At 47.5% G+C, this 8,279-nt stretch overlaps 1 pseudogene; it reads right to left on the bottom strand.

The window, feature by feature from the left end:
• Positions 1-147: 147 nt before the first annotated feature.
• Positions 148-1,838, bottom strand: LOC100966198 (annotated as a pseudogene).
• Between the last annotated feature and the right edge of the window lie 6,441 nt (positions 1,839-8,279).

The following is an 8,279-nucleotide window of genomic DNA, read 5'->3' as shown; positions in this document are numbered from 1 at the left end:
AAAAAAAAAAAAAAACAACTTCCTATGGTGTGGAGACACTACTGTTTTGATGATCTGTGATTAGGTGAACTGATCAGTTGGTAACATCCTTTTTCTTTCCCTTGGTAAGGGTATAAAAAGTTCTAGAATTGATTTATTTTTCTGGTCTTACACAGCCAGTCTTATCCCGAACGTCTCCTGGGAGGTGTACCCCATGTACAGGAACCGGTCTTCATATTTCCTGCTGTCACACACCTCCGAGATGGGCGTGGAGACACTCACCATGCTAGGTCTGTACCCCAGCAGGAAGAAGGCTTGGTTAGCGCTGAGCTATAAGCGCCTTTTAATTATCTTTTTTAAAAACAATATTCTATTTATGAATGAAGAGTCTTGTTGATTACTATATTTTAGATGCAATGTCTTAAGTTGTTGCTCTGGGTAGAGTGCTGTGGCATCACAGTTCATAGTAACCTCAAACTCTTGGACTTAAGGAATTCTCTTGACTCAGCTTCCCGAGTAGCTGGGACTACAGGCACCTGCCAGAAAAAAATGCATGGCTGTTTTTTTTGTTGCAGTTGTCACTGTTGTTTTAGCTGGCTGGGGCTGAGTTCAAACCCACCAGCCTTGGTGTCTGTGGCTGGCACCCTATCCACTGAGCTATGGGAGCCACCTGCCTTCTAATTATCTTGATAAGTTCACTCATGTTGACATGATCAGGTACGAGAAACTTGGTTTTATTCAGGACTGGAAGCTGCTTCTCACCCTTATATCGTTCGATTATCACTGGGATTTTGGTAGGGTGCTGCTCTTGGGTAAGCCAGACAATCTTCTACTCTCTGTTTGAAGGTACGGCGCTGCTTGAAGGTCTTCTCTGATGGCCTGGTGTGGGGACTGGTTGACAGTGCCAAGGGTCCCAGAGGTTCCGGGGCAGGATGGCAGTGGAGACTCCTACTTTGGCCAAATGAGTGATGTTTTAAGCTCTAAGTTTGTAGTTGCTACATAGCACAACGAGGACAGCTATGCACTAAGGTGTTAACAGTGTGTTATCTGGGAAGTGAGAGTGTGAATTTTTATTTTAATATTTGTGATGTGTATGTTTTCTAGTGTTCTACAGTGTGGCTGTTCTTCCATTATATTGAAAGGATATTTGAGGCTGGGCAAGGTGGCACATGCTTGTAATCTCAGCCATTCAGGAGGCTAAGGTAGGAGGATTGCTTGGGCCCAGGAGTTGGGAGACCAGCCTGAGCAACACAGGGAGACCTTGTCTCTACAAAAAATACAAATAAAAATAAATAGCTGGTTGTGGTGGTGCATACCTGCAGTCCCAGCTGCTTGGGAGACTGAAGCATAAGGATTGTTTGAACCCAGGAACTGGAGGCTGCAGTGAGCTATGATGGTGCCACCATTCTTCAGCCTGGGCAACAGAGTGAGAATTTATCTCTAAAGAAATAAACAAAGGACATTGTAAAAATACCTTTCTAATAACTAGGTGAACCTGTCAGATAACTACATGGAGCACCCTCCCTTTCATCTCCCCTCTTCTTTTTTTGGAGACAGAACCTCAAGCTGTCACCCTGGGTAGAGTGCTATCTTATCACCGCTCACAGCAACTTCCAACTCCTGGGCTCAAGCGATTCTCCTGCCTCCACCTCCAGAGTAGCTGGGATTATAGGCGCCTGCCACAATGCCCAGCTGTTTTTTGGTTGTAGCCGTCATTGTTGTTTGGTAGGCCTGGGCTGGATTTGAACCCGCCAGCTCAGGTGCATGTGGCTGGAGCCTTAGCTGCTTGAGCCACAGGTTCTGAGCATCTCCCCTCTTCTTGAGACAACCTACCACAGGTTCTTCCTTACCTTGTCCATGGTATTTGTTGTATCTCATGCCACTTATGTTTTTATTAATGTAATATTTTTTATTTAAATTAAAAAAAACCCTAAGTACTTTAGCCTCCTCCTGGGCAATTATATTCATGAAGTCATGGGTTAGCTGTGCCAGTTTCTTTTTTCCTAGCACATCAAAATACATAACCATAATTATTAAAAAAATATATATGAGTCTGTGTACCTCCAACGATGCACAAAACAGTCTCTGGAACGGCTGATCCCATATAATCCTTTCATCGCTTTGGCTTCGATTGAAGACAAAAGCCTGGAGGGGGGCCAGCTTCTGGGCACCTGACAACTTCAGCTGTGGCCCTGCCCCAAAAGCCCAAGGGCGGGAGAACACTGAGACCTGGCTACTGTGTAGGGCCATGGAGGGAAGGAAAATCTCCCAATAGGCGGATGTGTGTCTCTATAAACTGCCCTGCCAATGGACAGCTGTCAGAGCCAGGGCGTGGCCTAGCTCATCTGACTTTTCAGCCTGACACATATCATTTTGCCTCCCAAGGAAAAGACAAGAAGGAATTGGGCATCAACTCAAAGATCAGTGGAAGAAATAGGACTTTCTGTGTTTTACCTGAAGGAAGGAGGGAGCAGAAAAAAGAAGAGGAAGTCAGATCAATTCGGATTTTAATACACCCAGGCCTCATGGGAAATCCCTAAGAGAGCTTTCCTGGTCAAAGAACTTACAAACTGGCCTATTTCTTTATCTTTGAAATGGGAATGTTGAAGGTAAATTTTGTAAAATGCTGGTAACGAAGCTAAAAACATTTCCTACTAAAAATAATACTTAACTACTGTATTACTGGTTCTCAGGACCTGCTCCCTTTCCCACTCACACCCCTCTACAGTATTTTCTATAAACAATAGCCAGAGGGACTCCCTAAAACCCCAATCAGATTCTATCCCTTTCAGCATGGATTTCTCCAGAGACTTCCTGTATTATCTGAGTGAAAGTCAAGGGCAGTAAGAAGGTGGGGCTTGATCTGGTGCCTGCCCTGTTCCTGCTCTGAGCTCATGGCCAGTTACCTCCCCTCCTCCACTTCAGCCACATTGGCCTCTTTGCAGTTCCTGGAATACGCTGGGCACACTCCTCCCTCAGGGCCTTCGCACTGGCTGTTCCTTTGCTGTTCTGCTGTTCCCTGGCCTATTCTTTCTCCATTGTCCATAGGTATCCCTCTTAAACCCCCTCAAGGTCTTTGTTGAAGTGTCAACTTCTCAGTGAGTAAGTCCCTGGTTACTTTTTTGAAACCTCTAACATTTCCCCAAACCTCCAGCCCCTGTATTTCCTATCTCCTTTTCACCTTCCCATTTACCTATAAAACAAACTACTACGTTTGACTTATTTATTAGTTTGCTACCTTTCTCCCCTACAAAAATGTAAGCTCCGTGGTTGTAGGAATTTTTAAAAAATCTATTTTGTTCACTACAGTTTCCCAGGGCCTAGAACAGCGAGTGACATATAACAAGTGCTCAGTGATTATTTGTTGCATAATGAATAATTGAGCGGGCGAATGATGGGTTGGAAGGAGAAAATGAGACCATGCATGTGAGGCACCGAGTGGGGGCACAGTGGCCTGATTTTCTGAGGGTATGGCCTCAGGCTCATGCCTGCCTTGACTTGAAGAGCCTATTTCTCTCCCAGGACCCCTTGCGGTTTGAATGCCAGTGGTCATGCTGTCAGAGCGGCCCCCAGTTGGCCAGGTTTTTGCTGGATTTTCAATACGTGATTTCCCCCTGTGGACAGAGCAAGAATCATTTAAAATCATTCATGAGAAACTCATGGCTGTGCTTTCTGCAGGCAGCTTTGCAGGTCATGAGAGCCTGGGAGGGTTTGTGGGGTGAATGGGGGGGTGACAAGCAGAGAGCAGAAAAACATTCTGCCTGCTTCCTCATCCTCTCTCCCCTTCCCCTTTTTCCTGAGACCTGGGTCAGAAGAACAGCTATTTGGAGCAGGAAAACTGCTGGGGTGACCACTGAGGCCCGGTGCTTAGATTTGATGCTTGCAACACTTTCGCCTTCGTGGTAACAGATGTGGTTGGGATGGGCACACCTCCCCACTGCCTCTTCTGTCCTCCTAGGCTGGAAAGCTGTTCTCCAGAGGCTCAGCCCAGAGCTTGGCTGCCCTGGTTCCCCAGGTCTGATTCAAATGGTTGTGGGGTGGCTCGTAGGGTTCAATGATATAGTCCCATGTACCCCCAACGTGCTATTAGTGGTTAAATCTGTGGGATTGGAATTTTGCCATGGGGCATCTCTGCTCCTGCCTGTGGCTTGCCTTGACCTGCCCTTTGTAGCAGACACTTGGTGCTCCACCCTCTTGCCTGTGGCCTGGCCTCTGCTTCAGAAGACAGCTTATTGCAAACACCCAAGACTGCCCCAGGGAGTTTTCTGGCTGCACACAAGGCAGACCAGAAGTGCGGTCAGGGCAAGGGGATCAGTGGATAAACACTCCAGTTGCCTCTTCCCTCGGCTGGGGAAACTGAGGTGTGTTCTATGCTGTCTCCCAGAGATCCCTGGTAAGACTGAGCCCTAGTCGCCCACAGTAACAGCTGCCTTGATTATATAAGCATCATTGGCTTCCTTCCCTTCCCCCGCTCACTTCCTTTCCTGGGATCATTCTCAGATTGCAGTGGAATAATGATGGCTGCAAATTCTTTGTCGTTTCCCTCTACCAAGAGGTAGGATGTTATGGATTGAGCTGTGTCCCCTAAAAAGATATATGTTGAGGTCTTAACCCCCACTACTGGTTAATGTGATCTTGTTTGGAGGTACAGTCTTTTGCACATGTAATCAAGTTAAAATGAGGTCATACTGGATGAAGGGGAGCCCTAAATCTAAGGATGGGTGCCCTTACTAGAAGAGGAAATTTGGACACAGCGACACACAAACACACAGAGGAGAAGGCCATGTAAAGATACAGAGACTGACACAAAGATAGGCCAGTGTCTGCAGAGGCAGAGATGGGGTGATGCAGCAGAAACCATGGAACGCCAGGGATTCTTGGTAACTAGCAGAAGCCAGGAAGAGAAACCTGGGACAGTTTATTCCTCTGATCCCCCATGAAGGAACCATCCCTGCTGACCTCTTGATTTCAGACTTCTGAACTCCAGAACTACATTTCTATGTTTTTGTTTTAAAGAAAGAGTTTCACTTTGTTGCCCTCGGTAGAGTGCTGTGGCATCATAGCTCATAGCAACCTCAAACTCTTGGGCTCAAGTGATTCTCTTGCTCAGCCTCCCAAGTAGCTGGGGCTACAGGTGCCAATCGCAATGCACAGCTATTTTTAGAGATGAGATTGCACTCTGGCTCAGGCTGGTTTCAAACTGTCAGCTCAGGCAATCCACTCGCCTCTGCCTCCCAGAGTGCTAGGATTACAGGGGTGAGCCACTGCGCCCAGCCTCATTTCTATTATTTTAAGCTAGTCTGTGGCATTTTGCTACAGTAGCTTGGGAAATTAACAAGGTGTCCTTCTCTATCCACTTGAATCTGGGCAGGGCCTGGGACTAATTTGACCCAAGCATAGGGTGACATGATGCTGTTCTGGTTCTGAGTATAGACCTGAAGAGGCATGGCAGTTTCTGCTTTGTCTCTCTTGGAACCCAGTCACTGTGCTGTGAGGAAGTCCAGGCAACTGCGTGGAGACGCCAACATACGGGAGACCCAAGGCCCTAGCTGAGCTGCCAGGCAACAGCCTGCGCCAACTTGAGGCCTCTTTAGGAAGTAGGTCTTCCAGCCCCAGTCAAGCTGCTTTAGCTGATGCTCAAATTGTAAAATTGTGAGCAACTAAGTGATTGTTTATTTTAAGCCCTGAACTACTGAGGTGATTTCTTGCCCTGAAATAGATAACTGAAATGTATATGAACTATTTGCACTGGATATCTTCAAGCATCTCTCTGGAGGAACCCTCTCCCCAAAACCTTCTACTGTGGTTTGAATGTTTTTGTTGCCTCCAGAACTCATGGTGAAACTTAATCACCCGTGTGGCAGTGTTGGGAGGTGGGGCCCTAATGAGAGGTGATGAGGTCATGAGGATGGCTTAATGTTGCTATAAAAAGGGCTTGCAGGAGTAGGTTCCTCTGTTTTCTGCTCTTTTGCCATGTAACGACACAGAATTCGTCCCTCTCTTGCCTCCTCTGCCTTCCCCCATGTGAGGATGCAGTAAGAAAACCCTCATCAGATGCTAGTGCCTTGACCTTGGACCTCTCAGCCTCTAGAGCTGTGAGAAATAAGTTACTGTTCTTTATAAATTTCCCAGACTCAGGTATTCTGTCATGCCAGCACAAATGGACTGAGTCACGTTCACATTCCTTCTTGCAGATTGAGCCCCATTTCAAACTCAACCTGGTTCTTACTACCCTTCTTTTCCAGGCCTAGACCCTCTGGATAGCTCTCTGCTCTCAATTGCCCACATACTGACACCTGGCTCCCTTGCCTCAACTGGATGTCCCCTGCAGGCCTTTCCCAGATTGGGACTGAGTAGGACTGGGACTGAGCACCAACATGCGCACTGTCCTCAGGTCTCCAGGTTGCCTTCTAAGGGCCAGCCTCCATGTATCCTTCAGGGTGGCCCTGGGGGAAGGTGGTCTCCACCCATTCCTGGTTCACACCCCTTCTTCATGTTGGTGAATACCCAGAATGTCTTTCAGCTTCACAGTCCAGCATTATCACTGAGCAGCCATTGGACATCCTTGTCTGTTGCCACATTTAACCTTGTCACCTCTGCTGAAAACCCTGTGAGTTGCATTCCTTGGCTGGCATCCATAATAAGGGCTTACAGTGGGTATGGCGCCTGACTCCTTGACTCCTATCACCCCACTGGGTGGTCAGTCTATTTTTCTTGCCAGGGATTGGGTCAGGAATGGACTTGTGGCTCAGTCCTGACCGATGAGGGGAGGTTTACTGAGAGCATCTGGGAAACATTGACTTGCTCTGAAGAAAGATGCTCAAAGTGTAGCCTGCCCTTTCTTCCTATGTGTTTTTCTTTTTAAGAGACAAAGTCTTACTTTATTGCCCTCGGTAGAGTGCCCTGGCATCACAGCTCACAGCAACCTCCAACTCCTGGGCTTAGGTGATTCTCTTGTCTCAGCCTCCAGAGTAGCTGGGACTACAGGCACCCACCACAACGCCTGGCATTTTTTTTTTGTTGTTGTTGCAGTTTGGCTGGGGCTGGGTTCAAACCCGTCACCCTGGGTATATGGGGCCAGCACCCTACTCACTGAGCCACTAGTGCTGCCCCCTTTCTTCCTCTGGACTTGTATCTGCCTAGCTGTATCCTCTGGGGTGGCTGTGAACACCTCACAAGGATGCTAAGAGAAACTGATCTTAGCGTGATGCTGACAGGAGGCCAGCTGAGAGGGCAGATGGGGACATCCATGTCCTTGTGGACATTATTGAGCTGCTGAATGTCTGCTACTTAGAGCCAGCCCAACACTGCACTCCTTGGTATTGACATCATGAGCCTCTTCCATATGTAAGCCAGTATTTTTCCAGTTGTGGATCAGAACCCACTAGCCGGCCATGAAATCAATTACGTGGGTCACAACCATCAATGAAAAAATAGAGCTAGCATGCGGAAGAACACAATGGAAAATATCGGAGTGCGTCACATGCAGCAGAGCTTTGTGAAACTCGTTTAGTGGCGTGGACGTGTGTACAGAACCAAGCTGAAACTGTGTTCCTTACTGTGGGTCATGATCAAAGAGTTCTCAAGCCACTGGTTTAAGCCAGTTCGAATGCCAGTTTTCTGTATCTTGTAGTCAAAAGTATTCACAGCACTCTCTTTTCCCATCCCCCACCCGATGGCACAGACATGTTTCCACCTCAGCTCTTTTCTTCCTGGCCATGGGCCTCATTTCTGCCTTAAGTCTTTGTTCACATTCTTCCTCCACCTGCGGAGCCCTTTGCTTCCCTCCCCTCCCTCACTCATCCTGTCCAACACTTCAAGTCCTGGCTCAAGGCTGACTGGGTCTCTACCTTGTGATCTGGAATGGTTAAGAGTGTGGGCTTGGGATTTGAAGCCAGTGACACTCCTTGGATTCGGATTCCAACTCTGCCACTCCCTAGCTCTGTGACCATGGACAAGTTAATGAACCTCTCTGAGCCTCAGTTGCCTCATCTGTAAAATGGGGATAATACCAGTATCTGTCTCAAAGAGTTATGAGGATTAAGTGAGTTAATATTTGCAAAGTGCTAAAACAGTGCTTGGTGTAGCCAAAGTGCTTTATAAACATCTGTGAAATAAATTACAGATCCCTTGCCTCTTCCTAGGATTAGCCTTGAGTCTTGCTGCTCACCCTGCCATGCGTGCTCTTCTGGGGTCTTAAACTTCTTCCTGGGTTCCTGGTTGGCCTTGTCCTCAGCCTTCTCATCTCCCTTTCCCCCCTCCTATCGACACTGTTCTCCCACTTGGTAGCCATTCCCATC

The sequence above is a fragment of the Otolemur garnettii genome, unplaced genomic scaffold, assembly GCF_000181295.1.
Source record: "Otolemur garnettii isolate 467f Iridium unplaced genomic scaffold, OtoGar3 scaffold00158, whole genome shotgun sequence".
Lineage (NCBI taxonomy): Eukaryota > Metazoa > Chordata > Mammalia > Primates > Galagidae > Otolemur > Otolemur garnettii.
Note: the sequence above shows the minus strand (reverse complement) of the source record. Positions and strands in the feature narration are given on the sequence as shown.